Source organism: Hyperolius riggenbachi, chromosome 9 (genome assembly GCF_040937935.1).
Source record: "Hyperolius riggenbachi isolate aHypRig1 chromosome 9, aHypRig1.pri, whole genome shotgun sequence".
Taxonomy (NCBI): domain Eukaryota; kingdom Metazoa; phylum Chordata; class Amphibia; order Anura; family Hyperoliidae; genus Hyperolius; species Hyperolius riggenbachi.
The window spans coordinates 63337710-63359792 of NC_090654.1; the positions used below are offsets into that span (position 1 = coordinate 63337710).

The window sequence follows — 22083 nt, forward strand, 5'->3', positions numbered from 1 at the left end:
TATTTTACTACTGGTGGCGCCCAACTATTGTGGCAGCGCCACAATGTTTTACTTGAGGAACTGATTGACTGTCTTGTTTAGTTCCAGCCAAGTCCTTTCAGCAAGCTATAGTTCAGTGTGTCAGGGCAGCCTCAGGTATGTTTTTTTGCCTCTCGCTCTGCCTCCGCCGGAACAGAGGCGGAGAAGTGGGGGAGGAGACAGCGCGGGAACACATGGAGCTGGTGAGTGAGCCGCCACCAGCACATGCTTGTGGGGGCACCTATAGCTGGCTGCCTATACTGAGGGCACCTACGTCTGGCTACCTATACTGGGGTCACCTATAACTGGCTACCTATACTGGGGTCACCTATAGCTGGCTGCCTATACTGAGGGCACCTACGTCTGGCTACCTATACTGGGATCACCTATGCTTGGATTTTTATACTATGGACACCTACACCTGACTTCCTATACTGTGGGCACCTATACCTGGATACCTACCCACCTTTACTGAGTCTCTAAAGCCGTTTTTTGGGGGAGAGGTGCAAATTGTCTGCTGTGCAATCATTCCAAATTGGGGGGGGGCAGCTAACTGTCCCGCTGATTGTAGGCTGCTTTTATTTTCAGCAGATTCGACCATCAGATTTCTGTCAGATGCCTGTCAAGTCGAATCTGACAGTAATCTATCTGATGTACCACACACTAGGAACAGATTTCCAATAGATTTCAGAATTAAATCTATTGGGAATAGATCTAAATAACTATTACATCCAAAGCAACTCTATGTGCCATCAATCTGCTGCCAGCAGCAGACCGATCTTAATTTTTCTATCGAGTTAGATAGATCAAATCGATCTAAATCAGCCGCAAATCGATGGATCGGCTGATTTGATATAATCTATTTCCAGTCGATCGATTCTATCAAATCGATCGATTGATGGCTGAAATCTGCCAGTGTATGGGCCCCTTAACTTTATGTGCTTGACTGCTTTCTTTATTTGATGTTAGTTCTGTTAACTCTCCCCCCATGTTGTAAAGTCAGAGCAGGCCCTATGCTTTTGCCTCTTGGAGGTCACACAATCATTGTGGCACACACATAACACCTTGGATTGGCCAGACCTCCTCATCGCAGACGCTAGACCCAGAATAATAACAAAGGCTCAGTCATAATGACATAAAGCAAACACTGCAGTGCCGTGTCTGAGCGTGCTCTGTCTGTCTTCCTCTTTTTGAATCCTGACTCCCCCCATCACCCCTCCAAACATTGCCAACGTCTGCCTAAGTGCTGTGTGTGTTTGCTCAATAATTTATTTGCAACTCAAGTGGACTTTAACACACATGACTATTGTCTTGTTTAAATTTTCCGCCAGGAAAAAAAAAGGGAAGAAGTATGATTATTGGCTGTGTGTTCTGCCATCTGTCAGCTCAGCCCACACCCACCTCTACCTGCCAGGCAGGGCCTCACCTGTGCTGACAAAGTGGAGGGTGCGGCAGCCATCTGCCCAGCACAAGAGGCAGTTAACCCTTTCTCACAGAAAGACGCTGCAGAGTCTGGACGCCCAGCCTGAAGAAGCTGTGCAATGTATGTCCTAAGAGCTTGTCACTGCGAGTTCTAGGCCCCTGTGGATGTACTGCAGGCCACACTGTACAATGCAGTGTTCCCCAACCCTCTCCTCAGGGCACACCAACAGTGCATGTTTTGTAGAAATCCAAAGAGGTAGTTAATCAGCTCTGCTGCAACTTATTACCTTACCTGTGCAGGTTTGTGGTTTCCTGCAAAACATGCACTGTTGGTGGGCCTTGAGGACAAGGTTGGGGAACACTGAATTTTCTAGAGGACATCAGACCTGAGTTAAAGTGGATCTGAACTCTAGCTCAGGACAGAAGGAAAACACAGAAATTCACCCTGTATGTATTTAGAGAGTTTAGCCTGTCTAATTCCCCCTCATCTGTGACTAATCACAAGTTGTAATTTGATCCCTCAGCTGTGTCCGCTACCTGCCGCGCCAGAGAGCTAATTGGTAAACGCAGAATGTTGACAATATGTCTGCTTCTGTGAAAAGCAGGAAGTAGACATTCTACAGATTTATTGCAGGATTTGTATCAGCTGTAACAAAAATGTTTTTCTAAAGGTTATTATGCTGTTGTGTATCTTATAAAGCAGAAAGGAAGTTCTGAGTTCAGGTATCCTTTAAGTTAAAGTTTTGAAGCTATAGACACACATTCCAGTATTTCCCTCTGAAGGGATCATTGGGGATCGCTTTCCATGAACAAGTTCAGACTTTACAGATGTGTGGCTGGGTTCCCAGCCAAGCTGCATGTTCTGCTGTATGTAGAAGGTCCAGGGTAGGATGCAAAGAGCAGTGTCTACTGTATAAACATTAAAGGGATCATCAAGCTAATTAACGTACCCCACAATCTACTTACCTGGGGTTTCCTCCTTCCCCTTGCAGCTGACATGTCCCACGCCGCATCTCCACTCTGCCGCTGGCCCGGTTGCCCGCCAGTGCAGAGGGTGACCTCAAGGTTGTCCTGTACTGTGCCTGCGCGAGCGCCGCTGTGAATCAAGTCTGTATTGCGCAGGCTCCATAGTTCTGCGCCTGCACAGTACAGTCCGGACAACATAGACTTGATTGACAGTGGCGCTCGCGCAGGCGCAGTAGAGGACAGCCTGGCAAGACACTGTGCATGGACCCCGGGCCAGCGGCTTACAGCAGAGCTGCGGCGTGGGACACGTCAGCTGCAAAGGGCTGGAGGAAGTCCCAGGTAAGTAGATGAGGGGTAGGTTAGTCATTAACAATCCATCCTTTTTGCTCGGCTTAGGGCTCATTTCCAAATAGTGCGCTTTCGTGCGCCCATATGGAAACGCGATCGCATGGACAGCAAACAGTGCATAGACTGCACTATCTGCCATTTCCATTCATGCGTGACGATTCACCGCTGAATCGTCGCGCAAGGTTTGCTGCATTTCCGGGCGCTTCAGTCTGCGATCCCATTCAGTTTAATGAAGGTGATCGCAAGTCCCACCCCCCGGCCGGGAGTGACATGCAACACAGATCTACAGCATGGAAACGAGCCCTTACACCTCCTTAGAGAGCCAGGGTTTGTGGTCTGTACCATTCAGGATCTTAATGTGAAAAGTTTGTATAAACTTTATCCAGACCTGCTGCTGTGATTTTTTTTTTTTTTGGGGGGGGGGGGGGGCTTTTAATGTTTTTTTGTTTTGTTTTTAATCATATTTAATTGATGGTTTTGATTCATTTTTGAACGCTAATTTCTAATCAGAATATTTTCATATTCAAACATCCTTTTAAATATTATGCGAGGGTTCAAACACTATTTATTTATTATACCTACTGTATACATTAATTTCAATGAATTTGGTAAGGTAAATGACTGTGAGTGGTCTGGTGTATCCCGCTCAGGACTGTACTGGGAAGATGTGACAAGCATACTATTATGCTGCGCAATGTCCCATGTAGCTCTCCTCATATCTGGCGTTCATCCCCCCCCCCCCCACCTCCTCCTCCCAGCCAAATCATCAACACTCAGGTTGTGCTCAGCGTGTTAGCTTATCTGTAATGCATTTCCTGCCTAGCTTCCTGCCACTGCCTGGAGCAGATAAGAGGCTGTAGATTGTGACACAGCTCAGCGCAGCGGTGCTAACCCACGTCTGAGGAATTGCTAATCGGTCCCCTTAGATTGTGTTCTCTGCTATAGCTGTGAATGATATGGGGAGGGTTCAATCTGGGGCCCTTTTCAGCAGCGTTTCAGCATTTTACTGATCGCCAATGTAGTGAAATATTTTGAGACCCCGCAGATTTTGCAACTTGCCATTCGGCGCAAGCACGCTGTACGTACTGCACATAACTGCACATGCCTGGCTTCTTTTCGTAATCCCGGCTGTAATTATTTGCAACTGATATTTTTTGTTTTTTTGGGTGTGTGGATGGGAGTGGGGGTGGTTAAGGTTAGATGTTGGTAGGGGAAATTTTAAGGTTAGGTGTTGGTGGCGAGCTCTTCTAAAACAGCGCAGGAGATTTGGCCGCAGCCAGCGACACCATAGGCCATAATAGGAATTATGGCAATAGCAGTGCTCAGTGAGTAAAGGGGAATAGTAATTAACGCCGCCATGACTTGTACAGGAGCAGGGTAAGCTGTATATCGGCTTTATCTTGCGCCCAACACTCCCGGCGGCAGATTCATAGGTATGTGTTAGTGTGTGTGTGTGTGGGGGGGGGGGGGGGGGGGCGGTTAAGGTTAGGCATCAGCAGGGATGGGATGTGGTTAGGGTTATGCATAAATAATTGCAGCTGGTTGCAAAATCTGACAAAGTTGCAAAAATCTCCACTACACCAGCGATCAGCAAAGTGTTGTTTCAATGCATCCCTATGGGACCATTCTCACTGCTACGATTTGTATACATGGCAAACAAAACAAACAAGCAGAGCCTTCCTATGATGCATCTGCGAGGACATTTGTATAGCTCATAAACTAAAGAAAAAAGTGTCCATGACATAATAAATATACTGTACATCAACACTGGGTAGTCAAAAATAGTAACACCGTTTACTAGGGACTTATCCCAAAAACATGAATATAATTTCACATCATATAGTATACAGTGGTTTGCAAAAGTATTCGGCCCCCTTGAAGTTTTCCACATTTTGTCACATTACTGCCACAAACCTGAATCAATTTTATTGGAATTCCACGTGAAAGACCAATACAAAGTAGTGTACACGTGAGAAGTGGAATGAAAAGCATACATCATTCCAAACATTTTTTACAAATAAATCACTGCAAAGTGGGGTGTGCGTAATTATTCAGCCCCCTGAGTCAATACTTTGTAGAACCACCTTTTGCTGCAATTACAGCTGCCAGTCTTTTAGGGTGTGTCTTTACACATCTAGAGACTGAAATCTTTGCCCATTCATCTTTGCAAAACAGCTCCAGCTCAGTCAGATTAGATGGACAGCGTTTGTGAACCACAGTTTTCAGATCTTGCCACAGATTCTCGATTGAATTTAGATCTGGACTTTGACTGGGCCATTCTAACACATGGATATGTTTTTGTTTTAAACCATTCCATTGTTGCCCTGGCTTAATGTTTAGGGTAGTTGTCCTGCTGGAAGGTGAACCTCCGCCCCAGTCTCAAGTCTTTTGCAGACTCCAAGAGGTTTTCTTCCAAGATTCCCCTGTATTTGGCTCCATCCATCTTCCCATCAACTCTGACCAGCTTCCCTGTCCCTGCTGAAGAGAAGCACCCCCAGAGCATGATGCTGCCATCACCATATTTGACAGTGGGGATGGTGTGTTCAGAGTGATGTGCAGTGTTAGTTTTCCGCCACACATAGCGTTTTGCATTTTGGCCAAAAAGTTCCATTTTGGTCTCATCTGACCAGAGCACCTTCTTCCACACGGTTGCTGTGTTCCCCACATGGCTTGTGGCAAACTGCAAATGGGACTTCTTATGCTTTTCTGTTAACAATGCCTTTCTTCTTGCCACTCTTCCATAAAGGCCAGCTTTGTGCAGTGCACAACTAATAGTTGTCCTATGGACAGAGTCTCCCACCTGAGCTGTAGATCTCTGCAGCTCGTCCAGAGTCACCATGGGCCTCTTGACTGAATTTCTGATCAGTGCTCTCCTTGTTCGGCCTGTGAGTTTAGGTGGACGGCCTTGTCTTGGTAGGTTTACAGTTGTGCCATACTCCCTGAATAGTAATCAGTGTGACAACTCGGGTGGAAGAGATGGAGGGCACACTTTAGTGTCTCAGCCTTGGGTGCTGGAGGACCTTGTCCTGGCTCTGGCGCCTGATTTTTGGTCCTGTTAATTTTGAAAGACTTGAACCAATGTAGCCCGCTGGCATTGCTAGACCCCCCCCCCCCCCAAGTTACTTTTGCCCCGGGGCCCTGTTGTAGCTAGAACCGGCCCTGCAGGGAGTATGCAATGGCATAACTCCCAACCTTTTGAGATCAGAAAGAGGGACACTCCCTCAAAAAAAAGGGACAGTTGGGAGCTGTGTGCAATGATGCACAAATGAGTGCTGCATGTGACTGTGTATACTGTATCTGCCATTATCAGGGATCAGTGGTGCAGCTCTGCGTATGGTGATATCTTCCCTCCCCCTGATAGGCAGCACAGGATATGGTGAGCAGAAAACAGCCAAACATTGTTATTTCTTCTTTTTTTAAATAATGCTTCCTCTTCGACATTCTCTCTCTGCCTTCTGAAAGTTATTTTGTCACCATCAACGGCCAGAGAGACGCTTTCCAAATTCCTGTGTATATGTTCTCTGCTCCCCTTCCCCGTTCTGCAACTTTCTCCCGTATACCCCCATTGCCTCCCCCCACCCCACTTCCTCTGTAACTATATACAGTGGCAGACTTGCGCAGGCCGCCCGCAGGGTTACCCTGATTAGTAGCAGATGGGGAACCTCACTGCTGCCAGAGATGGCCTTTCCCTGCTCACTTCTCTCTCTATAAATGTATATCATTGTATTTTTACACATACCCATGCTGGGTGGGAGAAATATCTCCGTAAATGACAATTTTTTGATTTTTTTTTTACACACAATTGTGTATTTACAGAGATATTTCTCCCACTCAGCATGGGTACGTGTAAAAATACACCCCAAAACACATTATACTACTTCTCCTGAATATGGCGATACCACATGTGTGGCACTTTTTTGCACCCTAACTGCGCTAAGGGGCCCAAAGTCCAATGAGTACCTTTAGGATTTCACAGGTCATTTTGCGACATTTGGTTTCAAGACTACTCCTCACGGTTTAGGGCCCCTAAAATGCCAGGGCAGTATAGGAACCCCACAAATGACCCCATTTTAGAAAGAAGACACGCCAAGGTATTCCGTTAGGAATATGGTGAGTTCATAGAACATTTTTTTTTGTCACAAGTTAGCGGAAATTGATTTTAATTGTGTTTTTTCACAAAGTGTCATTTTCCGCTAACTTGTGACAAAAAATAAAATCTTCTATGAACTCACCATACTCCTAACGGAATACCTTGGGGTGTCTTCTTTCTAAAATGGGGTCATTTGTGGGGTTCCTATACTGCCCTGGCATTTTAGGGGCCCTAAACCGTGAGGAGTAGTCTTGAAACCAAATGTCGCAAAATGACCTGTGAAATCCTAAAGGTACTCATTGGACTTTGGGCCCCTTAGCGCACTTAAGGTGCAAAAAAATGCCACACATGTGGTACCGCCGTACTCAGGAGAAGTAGTATAATGTGTTTTGCGGATCGCTCCCACGCCGCCCTCCTCCGCTTCCTGTATCCGGCGGTACCGGGTCAGGACTGAGTCAGCCACTTACATACCTGATATTTAACTCTTTTAGGCACAGAAAGAAAAAAATGAACACAACATAGTTATTTGTGTGCTAGCCCTGTACATACCCATGTCCATCTCATCATGTCACATGTCACCTCGGGTATCCTTTAAAGTCAATGGGAACAGTGTGTAAAAAAAAAAGAAAAGAAAAGCCAGGTCCTCTCCTGGTGACCTCGGTGTAGTGCTGTCCCTGGAAGCAGTATTTGACCAATTTGGTCAAATACTGCTCTCTCCGTTGCCGATGGGGGCTTCGGATAGTCTTCGGGAGCCCGAGTGCTCCCGAAGACGGGCCACACCATATTGCGCATGTGCGAGCGCCCACTCACGCGTGCGCAGAATGGAAGCGCCTGTGTTCAGGAGGGCTCGGCTCCCGAAGACTTCCAGAGTCCCCCGCGGCGGGGGATTTAACCACGGGAGCCAGCGCTGCACCGAGGGCACCAGGAGAGGAGAGGCAAGGCTCTACAGGACCCAGAGCCTTCCCTCTCCTTAGGTAAGTATCAGTTTTTGTTTTTTTGTTTTGTGTAGATGGTTCCGATTCACTTTATTTGTACTGTTTCCGTAACAAATTATGCTTGCAATTATGCATTCGTTTATTGAGGTAGGTGAACAGAGGCGCCAGTAGAATAAAAGTACATAAAATTTTTTAAAAATTGCTGGGAGGAAGTGGTGGACTTGCCTCCGTTAAAGCAGACACCAAGGACTGTGATTAAATAAATAAATACACATTTATTGAAGATACCCCAAGGATGCAACGCGTTTCGCGGGCACAGCCCACTTCTTCAGGCAATAAACGGGATAAACAACAGCAATTCTGTTACAGCAAGCAGAGCACCTGTTTATCCCCTGTTTATTGCCTGAAGAAGTGGGCTGTGCCCGCGAAATTTTATGTACTTTTATTCTACTGGCGCCTCTGTTCACCTACCAGTATATTCAAGTCCACCCCAGGTGGAGGGGTGATCTACCCTTTTTCTCCTATCTACAGAGAGCGACTTCTTAATCCTGAGTGAGGACAGGTCTAATCTCCTCACCTGCCTATTGAGTGGTTACCTGAGCGATAACCCATGTTTGTGAGTATTACCATCTCACTGTCTCAATTATTCAATCTGTCTTGACATACTACACCATATTGGGCTCTCGATTTCTTTTCAATTCGTTTATTGAGGAACATCAGCAGACATGTATGTAGTGTCTGGAAAACCGCCACCAGGCCCTAAATGGAAATTCAGCTGTACTGTAAACTAACAAAGAATATCAAATTCTTCCCATCCAAGCAGAATCTCTTGTTCTTCAATGTGATACTTCACTTTAGATCTGTTAGTCAAGCAAAGACTAAAGTTGGCCACACATCAGGCGACTTGGCAGCCGATCGATCAACCTGTTCCGCCAAGTGCATGCCCAACCGAAAAAGCAACCAACTTCGGAACGAATTTTGGTTCGCATTGTCGATCACACATGCTGCAAGATGTCGGGCCAAAGTTGGTTGGTAGGGTTTGCGGCGGTACGGCAGCCGATTCGGAACAAGCGACGAAAACCCCAGCGCTGCCACTGTATTGTATAAATGTGCCCTCCCAGTGTATGCATTTTTTACATTACCTGTCCTGTAGCAGCCTCTGCACTGTCTGTCTGGGTTCTGCATCCACGCTGGCAGCGCATTTTGTCTGACATCAGACGCTATGCGCCAACGTCTACGAAATGTATGCAGCTGTTCGAACCCGGAGATATGGACGGACACCACTTGGAGGCTACTACAGGACAGGTAATGTATAAATGCACACACTGGGGGGCAGCGGCGGGGTGTACGGGGCAGGCTCAGCCGATTCCCTGAAGATTTCATGCTGAAATAGGATGGGAATCGGCCTGTAGTAAATGGGCAGCTTTGACAAAGAGACAAATTTATCTCTTATCAGATTTGATTAGAGATGAATTTGTCTCTTTGTCGAATCTGCCCATAATCGTCAGGTGTATTACTACGTTAAAGCCTGGTACACACTTTCAATTATAATTATGACAGTTTACCTACACAATCTACTTACTGCTGACCCTCAAAAGCATTGAGGTGGTAAAATTGGTCAGTGACTGGTAGGGCTGATCGGAACAGCTGAATGCCAATTTTGTCAAAATTTCGTGTACCGCATGCGAAAACCGAATTTCGTGTTCTGAATTTTCGTGTTCCAAGTGCATTTCTATTGAAGTCAATAGTGCCAACTTCTGCGGTTAATTGTCAAGCCCCCTTACATGCTATCATCACCAAATTTGGCATGTATATTAAGCAGGTGAGTAGGAACATGGTAAAAAAATATTTTGTGAAAAGACTTTATCGTTTTTGAGCAAATAGATTTCAAAGTTTCATAGGAAAAATGGTTTTTAAACTGTGTAAAATGACACTGCTGCAGAACAGGTTACTGCATTCTGAGTTCTGTATACATATTGTATACATTTCATGAAAACAGACAGCATGGGGTCCCCCCCTTCCAAGCCTCCTTAACTCCTTGTCTCCCATGCAGGCTGGGATAGCCAGAATGCGGAGTCCCGGCCACGTGGGGCTTCGCACCATGAGCTATACCAGCTCGCATGGTCCATGGTATGGGGGGGGCTCTGGAGGAGAGGGGCGGTCAACCTCCCCTTCTCCCCCAGAGCCCTTGTCCAATCCATGGACAAGGGGCTCTTCCCCACCTCCGGTGCCCCAGGAGGAGGTGGGGGCCGCCGACGTCCTGAGGGGTTCATGGTGCCATTCGGGGTTCCCCTTTAACAAGCGGACCCTGAAGGCCGCCCCCCCCCCCCCCCCCAGGAGAAATTAGTATAGGGGTACACGGTACCCCTTACCCATTTCAGCAGAGTTAAAAAAAGAAATAAAAACATGACAACGAAAAAAAGTGATGCGACCAAAATGGCCACTGGGAAATCCCGGAACACTGGAGGCCACACTAGAGTGGCGAAACCAGCCATTTTTCACATAGATGGTGGGTCCAGGTGACCAGAGCAGGAGGTGCCCTGGTCCCCTGGACCCACCTATTTATGTGAAATAACGCTCAGTCTGACACTCTGAGGTGGCCTCCGGGGAACGGGAATTCCAGAGCAGCCATTTTGTTTATGACACTGTTTGCCGAAAATTCTTGTTTTAGCAAACAATTTTCGTGTTTCTAGCTTATGCAATACAGATTGCAGAGGCTGTCTATAGCCATTCAGCCCTAGGAGTTGGCCGGGTGCCTGGGACCACTCCTGAGGATACTGGCGTGGGACCACTCCTGAGGATACTGGCGTGGGACCACTCCTGAGGATACTGGCGTGGGATCAGTGGCGGCTCCAGGAATTTTTTTTAGTGGGAGCTATGCAGGTGCTGGACCAATTTCTGGGGGAGCTGACGACCTGTGGCGCGCAAAGTGCGCCGCGGCAAAAAATGGGTGAGGCTACAACCTGCGGCGCGCAAAGTGCGCCGCGGTGAAAAATGGGCGTGGTCATGACCGGATGAGGGCGGGGCTAACTGTACTTTAAAGTGAGCCCAGGGTGAGAGTGATATGATGGATGCCATATTTATTTCCTTTTAAACAATTCTAGTTGCCTGGCAGCCCTGCTGATCTATTTGGCTGCAGTAGTGAACTGAATTACACCAGAAACAAGCATGCAGCTAATCTTGTCAGTTCTGACAATATTGTCAGAAACCCCTGACCTGCTGCATGCTTGTTCAGGGTCTATGGTTGAAAGAATTAGAGGCAGAGGACCAACACGGCAGCCAAGCAGCTGGTATTGCTTAAAAGGAGATAACTATGGCAGTCTCAATATTATTCTCACCTCGGGTTCCCTTTAACCAGTTCACCCCCAAGGGTTTTTATCCTAACGGACCAGAGCAATTTTCAGTTGTCAGCGCTCCTCCCTTTTATTCCCTAATAACTTTATTACTACTTATCACAAGAAAATGATCTATACCTCGTTTTTTTCGCCACCAATTAGGCTTTCTGTGGGTAGTACATTTTGCTAAGAATTTTTTTATTCTAAATGCATTTTAATGAGAAAAAAAGAAAAAAAATCATTATTTCTCAGTGTTCAGCCTTTATAGTTTTAAAATTAAACATTCTCCTGTGGATAAAACAAACACGTTTTATTTGCCCAGTGGTCCCGATAATTAAACCGTTTAGATTATGTCCCTACCACAATGTATGGCGACAGTATATTATTTTGAAATATAAGTGGTTATTTTTCTGTTTGTTCTGGCCATAATTACAAGCCCCTATGTAATAAATTAAAATTAATTTTCCCCCATAAAATATAGAATAAAAAAAGCTGAGTCCCTAAGGAAACTATTTATTTTTTTTAAGCTGATTTTTTTTTTTTTTTTACAAGTGTTTTTTTTGGGGGGGAGGGTTGGAAGGGTAATTTTATTAATGATGTGTATATACTTGAAAATGTATGTATTTTGTAGGTGTAATATACTTTTTGGCCACAAGATGGCGCTAGTGAACACTCATAGGACGTGTTCACTTTTTTTTTTTTTTTTTTTTTTTTTTACACTTTATTAAACTGTTACATTTCCTGTTTATGTGAATGGACGTAGCCGCTCTTCGCGGTCACGTCCATTCACTCCAGGCACTGCGATTGGGTAGAGGACCGTTCGGTCCTCTTCCCCAATCACCCAGCACGGGATCCCGACGGTAATGGCGGCGGTAGCGGCGGACACACGGCGGTAGCAGCGGCGGGAATGCGCGACGTATTAAAACGTCATGTTGCTGTTAATAGCGGTAAGCATGACGTTTTAATACGTTAGGATGGCGGTAAATGGTTAAAAGTGCAACGCAAAGACAGAGGGCCCAAGATTTGGTGACCCTTTCCCCAGAAAATTCACATAATTGTGCAGGTTTTCTCAAGAAAATACACAAAATGTGAGCAGATTTGAACAAAAAACACGTTCAATAACCCAAATATGCACAATCGTTATCAGATATGACCCCAATATGCACAAACGTTATCAGATATGACCCCAATATGCACAACCGTTATCAGATATGACCCCAATATGCACATCCGTTATAAGATATGACCCCAATATGCACAACCGTTATCAGATATGACCCCAATATGCACAACCGTTATCAGATATGACCCCAATATGCACAACCGTTATCAGATATGACCCCAATATGCACAACCGTTATCAGATATGACCCCAATATGCACAATCGTTATCAGATATGACCCCAATATGTACAATCCTCAGCAGATCTGACCCCAATATGCACAATGCTCAGCAGTTCTGACCCCAATATGCACAATGCTCAGCAGTTTTGACCCCAATATGCACAATGCTCAGCAGTTCTGACCCCAATATGCACAATGCTCAGCAGTTCTGACCCCAATATGCACAATGCTCAGCAGATTTGACCCCAATATGCACAATGCTCATTAGTTCTGACCAGGGCTGTGGAGTCGGAGTCGTGGAGTCGGGCAATTTTGGGTGCCTGGAGTCGGAGTCGGGAAAAAATGCACCGACTCCGACTCCTAATGAATTTGTAACTGTAATTAAAATAGAAAATATGATAAAATGTTCTATTTCTCAGATAATAGTCATTAAAAATAATGTATATATACAGTATATATACAGTAATAGCTGTGCTTAGTCCACAAAAATGAAATAAACCAATCAAAATTAGTTACTTGTGCTGCTTCAATAAAGCAGTCCCCGTATTTTTAAGGTCAGATATACATATCTGATTGTGACTGTATACATGATGTGTACACTGGAATCTTTTATATATACTAAATAACATCTATGCTGTAAGAATAAAGCCTGATGTGTAGCTGTGTCACTAATAGAGATGGTAAACGAGATGGAAATAATTATGCATTGATGCTGATTTATGCAAATGTATGCACTTCCTTTGCTGATGAAATCAAATAATTTGATATGTTGTTAAAATTTGGTGTGGTGACTACAAATTAAAGGGTACCTGAGACGGATGAAAAGTAAAGTTTTATACATACCTGGGGCTTCCTCCAGCCCCCTTCAGGCTAATCAGTCCCTCGCTGTCCTTCACCACCCGGATCTTCTGCTATGAGTCCTGGTAATTCAGCCAGTCAGCGCTGTCCGGCCGCATGCCGCTCCCACAGCCAGGAACATTCTGCACCTGCGCAATAGTGCTGCACAGGTGTAGTATGCTCCTGGCGGCGGAGTGTGTGCATGCGCACTACGCCTGACTGGCTCAAGTATTTGGACTCATAGCAGAAGATCCAGGTGGCGGAGGAGGACAACGAGGGAATGATTATCCTGAAGGCGGCTGGAGGAAGCCCCAGGTACGTATAAAACTTTAATTTCATCTGTCTCAGGTTTACTTTGTTACACAGTAGTACTATACTCTACATATGCACTCCCCACAGAGCTGCAGGGAATCCACTGAGAATGCTGTGCACATTGAACACAGAGGTGTTGTCTGTTTACAATCTCCTCATTCCCCTGCAGAGTACCTGCACATCATTCTTACATGTACCCACACTTACATTGCCTAGGGCCTGATAGATGTTCTTTGTTCCGGTTTGTACCTTTTACAAGTACTCTTACCAAGGACTAGTTTTAGTCTAAAGGGAATAAATATAGTAGTCTACATATCCTTCTCACTTCAGTTGTCTTGTAAAATTCCTAAGCGTTGGCAGTTAAGAGACGAATTTCATGTTACATACTTTTAATCAACAAAATTTTAATATGCAAATTAGAGGAGTCGGAGTCGTGGAGTCGGAGTCGTGGAGTCGGAGTCGGTGGAATCCTAAACTGAGGAGTCGGAGTCGGTGGATTTTTGGACCGACTCCACAGCCCTGGTTCTGACCACAATCAGCAGCACCACCTGAAAAAGAAAAACCCATTTACTCACCTAGTCAGAAGACCTCCTGTTCCGACTTCCTCCTCTCCCGACCTCCTTGTGGCGCGCAGCTCTCACGATCCTCTTCCTTCACCTGACTTCCTGCCTGCAGCCTGCATTACCCGGCGAGCAGGGCTACGGGAAAATGGCCGCCCGAAGCCCTGCTCTGCAAACTCCAAGTCTGCAGAGCAGGGCTTCGGGCGGCCATCTTACCGTAGCCCTGCTCTGCTGCTTCGGAGCTGCCGCTGTGAACTGACTCGGCGTCTCTTAGACGCCTGAAGTCAGTTCACGCCAGGTTGTGCTTTGGGGGTGCTTGGACAAATTTAGGGGGTGCAAGCACCCCCCTGGCGCCGCCACTGCGTAAAGGACTTTTTTCGTTGTCGTGTTTTTATTTCTTTTTTTAACTCTGCTGAAATGGGTAAGGGGTACCGTGTACCCCTATACTAATTTATCCTGGGGAGGGGGCGGCTTCCGGAGTCTGCTTGTTAAAGGGGAACCCCGGATGGCACCATGAACCCCCCAGGACGTCGGCGGCCCCCACCTACTCCTGGGGCACCGGAGGTGGGGAAGAGCCCCTTATCCATGGATTGGACAAGGGCTCTGGGGGAGAGGGGGCGGTTGGCCGCCCCTCTCCTCCAGAGCCCCCCCATACCTAGGACCATGCGGGCTGGTATAGCTCAGGGTGCGAAGTCCCATGTGGCCGGGACTCCACATTCTGGCTATCCCAGCCTGCATGGGGGACAAGGGGTTAAGGAGGCTTGGGAGGGGGGACCCCACACTGTCTATTTTCATGAAATTTATACAATATGTATACAGAACTCGGAATGCAGTAACCTGTACTGCAGCAGTGTCATTTTACACAGTTCAAAAACCATTTTTCCTATGAAACTTTAAAATCGTTTATTTCAAAAACTATAAGGTCTTTTCACAAAAAATTTTTTTTACCATGTTCCTACTCATCTGCTTAATATACATGCCAAATTTGGTGATGATTGCATGTAAGGGGGCTTGACAATTAACCTCGGAATTGCCGAATTTTCGAGTTTTGAGTGCTTACTCAGAACTGCCAAATTCTGATGGCAAACTTGAAATTCGGAATCCGAGAGCTCAGCCCTAATCGCTTCGGCCATAGGAAGTGAGTGTCATTTCCTGCTTTGCCGGCTGCCAGATAGGAGTTACTGCATACTGACACAGTAATCCCCGAAGTATGCAGCCGGCAGTGCGGCCGCCAGGCTTCCGCCAACATTCAGAGTGAAACCGGCCTGAATTTGCCAGAGACTAATACTGCACTTTGGAAGCCCGATTGATTTACGTTCAGACTGGCATCAATCTGGCATGCTCGAAAAGGCTCGGTTAGATGTGTGGCAGTAGCGGCTTCCTGACTCCCTGTGTGTAATGCGTACCCACAAAACGCACAAAATTAAAGTCAATGGGAACGCAATGGTATGCGTTTTTTCCCCAAAATATTTTATTTTGCTGTATTTTGGTTTCTTGCTGTCTTCCAAGTGATTTGCATGAATGGAAATCTAAAAACGCATGAAAAACGCATATGCGTTTTGTATATGCAAACGCATTAAAACACATGGAAAATGCATTGCAAACGCACCACAAACACCGCACACAACATTAACTTACAACATGACATAAAACGCAGTGTTTCACGCTATGTCCTATGTGAACCCAGCCTTACATGTGCTGTCAGTGCAGATTAAGGATTAGTGCATTAGGGCCTGTACAAACAGACTGCGTTGCGCTGTGTTCTTATAACATCATGCATTTTTTTTCAATTGCAAAGCCTTTTTAAAAATAATGAAAATTGTGATGAATTGTACACAGTAGTATGATGCGATTTTAGAAACTTGCAATCGTAGTGACTGCATTAGAAAATCGCATACAAAAAAGGCAAGGAGATCGCATTTTTTCTAGGTCAAATCCCAGGAGACCTTGCAACTTCCTGTCGAAAGACTTTAAAGAGACTCAGAGACGAACAATACTAAAACTCTGATAGTTACCCGGGGATTCCTCCCGCCCCATAAACACGTCTAAGTCCCACGCCGTCCTTCCGCAGTCAGCCGTTCAGCTGCGGTGAGCCCCGGTAACAGGCTCAGTTACATCAGCCGCTCTGCTGGACGCGTAATACAAAAGTACCTTCTCCATCATTATTTCATTCATACATAGATTATATACACCATGGGTTTGAATCACAAAAGAGTGCTAACTGTTAGCACGGCCGTTTTCGCACAAATTTTCGCGTTTGCGCGCAATCACGAATTTTCACGTGCAATTAAATGTTTTCACGCGCAAGCGTGAATTTTCGCGTGAAATCGCTATTGTTTTCACGCGCAAATTCGAGTTTGCGCACAAAACGATAACGATTTCGCTGAGCGCAAAAACGTTTAATTGCGTGCAAAAATGCGCACACACGTGAAAATTTGCGCGAAAACGGCTGTGCTAACAGTTAGCACTCTTTTGTGATTCAAGCCCCCGGTATTTGTCCAGATCCTGACAAGCAACGCAACATGTGAAAACAAACATGATGTATTGATATAGATCCACAGGGTAGCATCAGGAGGAGGCGGGGTTATGCAAAATAGTCACAGGTACATTGCTCTGGCCAGTTTTGCCTGTTAAGGGCCATCGTTTCTAATTTTCATTAGATTTAGGCTACATATTCAGGATCAAGACTTCTTTAATGAATCTGTGTAGCCTGGGGGTTGTAAAACTACGTGTGGGTTGTAAAACTAAATATCTCGCCATAAGGTGAAAACTGCAGACATATGGGGGTATAAATAGCAATTGACTCGTCATAAAAAGTAGATATGTGGGTGTGATGGGAGAGGTGCGTCACTGGCAACAGGGATGTCTCCCATCCAATGGGTCCCAAAAAAAAAAAAAAAAAAAAAAAAAAAGGGACTACATCCACATACGTTTTTTTTATACTGACGCAGTGCGACTTTATGTGACGGAAGTGACGTTTTTGCTGCAGCCCTCACTTGACTGCATACGTTTGTCACCACGCGGTTCCTGCGGAGGACCGGAAGCCACGCAAGTCACGTTAGCCACGCAAGTTTTATGCATTGCGCGAAGCGTATTTTTGATTACGCTTCTGAGCAGGTGATCGCTTGACTGGCCAATTATAATTGAAAGTGTGTAGCAGGCAAATTCAAGTTTGGTGGGCCAGTTACTATTCCTCCATGTTAGAGTACGGCCACACTGCGGAGGCGCCAGTAATTTTTGCACATGCACAGTAGCAGAGGAAAAAGCCATGCACAAGTGGTTCCGTGCTACTGCGCAGACGGCACCTTGTTCGCCACGCTTACTCATAAAGGTGAAACACGGCTGCCAGCAATATTCAACATTGATGTAAAAGAGGCAGGGAACACACTTGCAGGGCCGTTTTCCCCTGCGTTTCTGGGTTTTGCGATCGCATCTAACGCGTGCGTTTTTACGCGTGCGTTTCCGCGATTGCATGGCGTGTACTGCCATGCAACGTGCGGGAAAAAGCAGAAAACTGCGTTTTGAAAACGCGGAGAAAATGCGAATGCAAACGCGCACAAACGCATGCGGCACAGCGTTTCCTGCGCTAGGCTATTAATTTCAATAGCCTCTAAAATCGTGCGCGTTATGCCGTTCGCGGCAAAACGCGCAAAAACGCATGTAGTGTGTTCCCTGCCTCAGAAGGTCCCAGCGCAGGGTCAGAGGGGCGTAAGGAGATCTGAGAACACTGAGATATCTATCCTTTTTTTTTTTTTATGCACTTCAGATACACTTTCAGTCAGTCTGAACACTATTCAGAAGTTCTTGTGCTGACATCGGACAAAACCAAAAGGCACACGTGACAAACGGTATCTGATGTAATTCCCAGTGCAGTGACACGTTTCATACTACCTCCGTCACATAACGAAATGGAATATAGGATAGTCAATCTGGAGGTGACACAACAAAGTTGCAACATGAAGACAGTCCCTTCTGCGTGAGGTAGGTAGTACTGTACTCGCCGTGGTAACAAATGTGCGCCTGCGCTGCGCGCCTTTCCGCCTGTCAATACACGCTCAGCGCGTAATAACGCTCCCATTCACCAGCCTCATAACTCCGCCTCCCTATGCAATGAGAACTACTGTCGTCTGTCAGTCGCTGCTGCGCTTGCGTACGGGACATAGACGACTCTTATTGACCAATAGCTTGAGACGTTCTGTGCCGTCCTGACGTAATGACTCCTATAGTACTATGGATGGTTGTACATCGCGGTAAATACAAACGGGAAAGTCGCGATTGTGGAGGCTGAAGTTGCTGTAGGGCGGCGCTATGCCGATCCGGGCCCTCTGCACCATCTGTTCCGATTACTTTGATCACCAACATGATGTGGCGGCCATTCACTGCGGGCACACCTTCCACTACCAGTGGTATATATATATATAGATCTCTTCCATTGTTTGCAAAGCATTGCTTTCTGTTTTATTTTCATTCATGTTGTGTCCCAGTTTCCGTGTGTAAGAGAAGGTGTGTATATACATTATTGTTATATGCTATCCCTTATTCGCTGAGGGTAACTGGTATAAATTGTATTCCAATGCATATATGCTATAACCTTTTGGCATCATTACCTGTAGCTCTATCAGTGCCAATGCACACTTTTCCTTAAAGTGGACCTGAACTCAGAACGTCCTCTCTGCTCTAAAAGATACACAATAGCATACGTTCTTTAAAGGGAGTGGCCTGGCAAAAAAAATAAACAAAAATTAACCTACCGCGGGCTTACTCCAGCCCCTGGCAACCGTCATGTGCCCTCGCCGCAGCTCCGGTGGCTGCAAGTCTCCTCTGATGTAGATGTCGACCTCGCCGGGTCGGCATCTACTTGCGCTTTAATGTGCGGCGCATGGAGTCGCATTGACGTCATCCAGATTGTACTGCGTATGCGTAGAACTACTGTGCCTGTACAGTCCGGATGATATGAGACGCACAGTGGAACGCAGCGTGGCCTGTGATACCAGAGGGGAGCCTGGGCCACTGGCGGGAAGCGGAGCTGCGGCGAGGACACAGTACGGCAGCCAGGGGCTGGAGGAAGCCCGAGGTAAGTTGATTTTTGTATATTTTTTAGCCTGGATGTTTCCTTTAAACAAAATGCTGCGGACAACGCCATGTTGATTGACACTGGCGCTTCACGGTTGTCCTCTGCACCGTGCGGGGAGCCTGGGACGGTGGCGAAGAGTGGAGCTGTCAGTGTGGGACAGTCTGCTGCAAGGGGCTGGAGAAAGCCCCAGGTGAGTAAAGCTGATTATTTTTAGCCTGATGATTCAAGGTTATTATGCTGTTGTGTATTTTTTAAAGCAGAGAGGACATTCTGAGTTCAGGTCCGCTTTAACATCTAGTGCTTTCAAATGAGCTTATCTGCTGTGGCAGTCATGTCGTTAGAAGCCCCAGATAAGTGACACTTTTTGTTTTTATAAACAGCAATAGAACTCCTTTAACACTGAATTAAATTATGTATCCTTCTGTACAGTGGGATAGCTAGAGATCATGGGGCCCTATAGCAAAACTTTCATGGTGCCCTCAGATGGAGGCACTCTCAAGAAATGCCACCTGCCCCTACCCTATGGGTATGAGTTAATTGGGCAATTTATAATCAACTCAGAAAAAGTTGGAGGGTGGAAGAACGCAAAGTTAATGGTGAATACATTAAAGCATACATCTCAAACTCCAGTCCCTCAGAGCCATGACATTTGGCCCTCAAGTGGTTTTCCCACTTTGCATTATGCTTGGCCCGCTCTACACAACCAGGGAAACTATATTGGAGGTGAAGCACTAGAACACTAGGAAGCCATATGGGCAGGTTAGGGAAAAGCACTAAACCTTAGGAAACTGTAAAGGGGAGGGTGGGGGTCTCTAGACACCAGGGAACTGTATAGGGGAGGGAGGACTACTAGACACCAGAGAACTTTATAAGGGAGGAAGGTGGCCAGTAGACCTTGAAGTTAGCCCACGACTAGGTCCCAGTGTACAAATTCGTCTCACAGCTAGGTCCCTTTGTACAATTTGGCCCTCTTTGTATGAGTCTGAAGCGGAATTCAAAAAAAAGAGATGCCTAAAGAGAGGGAAGGAGTCCTATAGAACCTTCCCGGGCTCCTGACAGTGTCCTCGTTGCCCCCCCCCCCCCCCTATTTGAATCTCCTGCCACGGGAGACTTCGGCAGTCTTTGGAACACTCGAGCCCCTGAAGCCTGGTGGCTCGGTACTGCACGTGTGAGTGAGCGAGAGAGTGCGTTTGTGTGTGCGCAGTACAGAGTGGCCTGTCTTCGAAATCTCAAGTGCTTCCGAAGACTGCCGAAGCCCAGGGGAAGCAGAAAAGGGCAGTCTACAATGGACTGGCTGCAGACTGCTAACGGGGGAGCCTGCGGGAGAACGCAGAGAACGGGAAGGCTCTATAGGACCCAGAGCCTTCTCTTTCCTTAGGTGAGTATCTGTTCTTTATTTTAATTTTCGCTTCAGGCTCGCTTTAAGTACCACCTGGCCCCCTATGCTCCAGGGACCCATAGCAGTTGCTATTGCTATGCCTCTGCTTCCATATACACTATGAACTTTATTCATTGTGAGCACGTCTGCCATTACTAGTATAGGTACTTGCGTAATATGCCGTCCATGCAGTTAGGGCCTGTTTCCATTAGCGCGGTTTCCGCTGCAAATCCGTAGTTTCAGGCGGGGAAACTGCCATAGGAAACAATGGCACCTCTGGCCGAATCGCTTGCGCTAGCGATTCGGCCGACATTGGCATCCGTTTCCATGCTGGAGGCTGGAATCCCATAACAAATTGCATGGCTGATGGGATTCATCTGCCTACCCGCAGACCAGGAGGAGCCGCCTCGCGCAGCACAAGTGGAAACGGGCCCTTACACACTCAGGTAAAGCGTATACAATATTTCAATCCCTTCGGCGTCAATGTCTGATTATAGCCTGGAATCTTTCTTTTCTTGCTGTGGCTGTGCACAGCGAACACATTTACTCACATAATAAATTACAGTACATAACTAAAGTATCAGGAAAAAAAAGTTTACGTAAAATTAGTAACCATTAACCCCTAACCTTAACCCTTCACATTCCCCCTCCTTAACTCCTAACTTTAACCTTCATCCTCCTTAACCTTCCCCTTAACTTTCCCCACCTTAACCCCTAACCCTTCACCTCCCCTCTCAGCACCTAACCTTCCCCACTCCTTAACCACCCCCTCCTTAACCACAAACCTTAGCCCTGACCCTTTACTTCCCCCTCAACTCCTAACCTTAACTTCCCCCCCTCTCCTTAACCCCTAACCTTAACCTCCTTGCCTCCCCTCCTTAACACTTAACCCTAACCCTTAAGTTCTCCTCCTTAAAGGGACACTTAAGCCAGGAATAAAAAAATCAGTTTTGCTTGCCTGGGGCTTCTACCAGCCCCTGCAGCCATCCTGTGCCCTCGCAGTCACCCATGGAGCCTCCGGTCCCCTGCCCGCCAGCTAGTTTTGTTTTCCCTGACAGGCCTTGACAGGGAGTCAGCGGGCTTTCTGCGCCTGCGCAGGCCTGGCCACGCATATCCTTCTTCATGTTCCCATCCTCAATCACATCCTGCACAGGCGCAGGACGCTGTTGCGGACAGGAATGCAAAGAAAATTACTAGTTCCCTGGCTGTCCTGCCGATCCTTTGCCTCTAATACTTTTAGCCATAGACTTTATATACAAGTTACCACATGCGCTATTTTATTTGCTGCACTTCTTGGTTTGTTTTGTTTCATAGCCATTATAACTGCTGAAATTGTGTGTATTGCATTTGGACATCCAGTGTAACATTTATTTCCTCTTCAGTCTGCAGCAATGGTTCAGCTCTGCTCCAAACCGCACATGTCCACAGTGTCGCATCCAGGTAAATAAATTATGATTCACACAT

At 46.4% G+C, this 22083-nt stretch overlaps 1 pseudogene; it reads left to right on the plus strand.

Annotated features, from left to right (window-relative positions):
• Nucleotides 1–18327: 18327 nt before the first annotated feature.
• LOC137531615 (E3 ubiquitin-protein ligase TRAIP-like) overlaps nucleotides 18328–22083 on the plus strand; it is a 46136-nt pseudogene continuing 42380 nt past the window's right edge.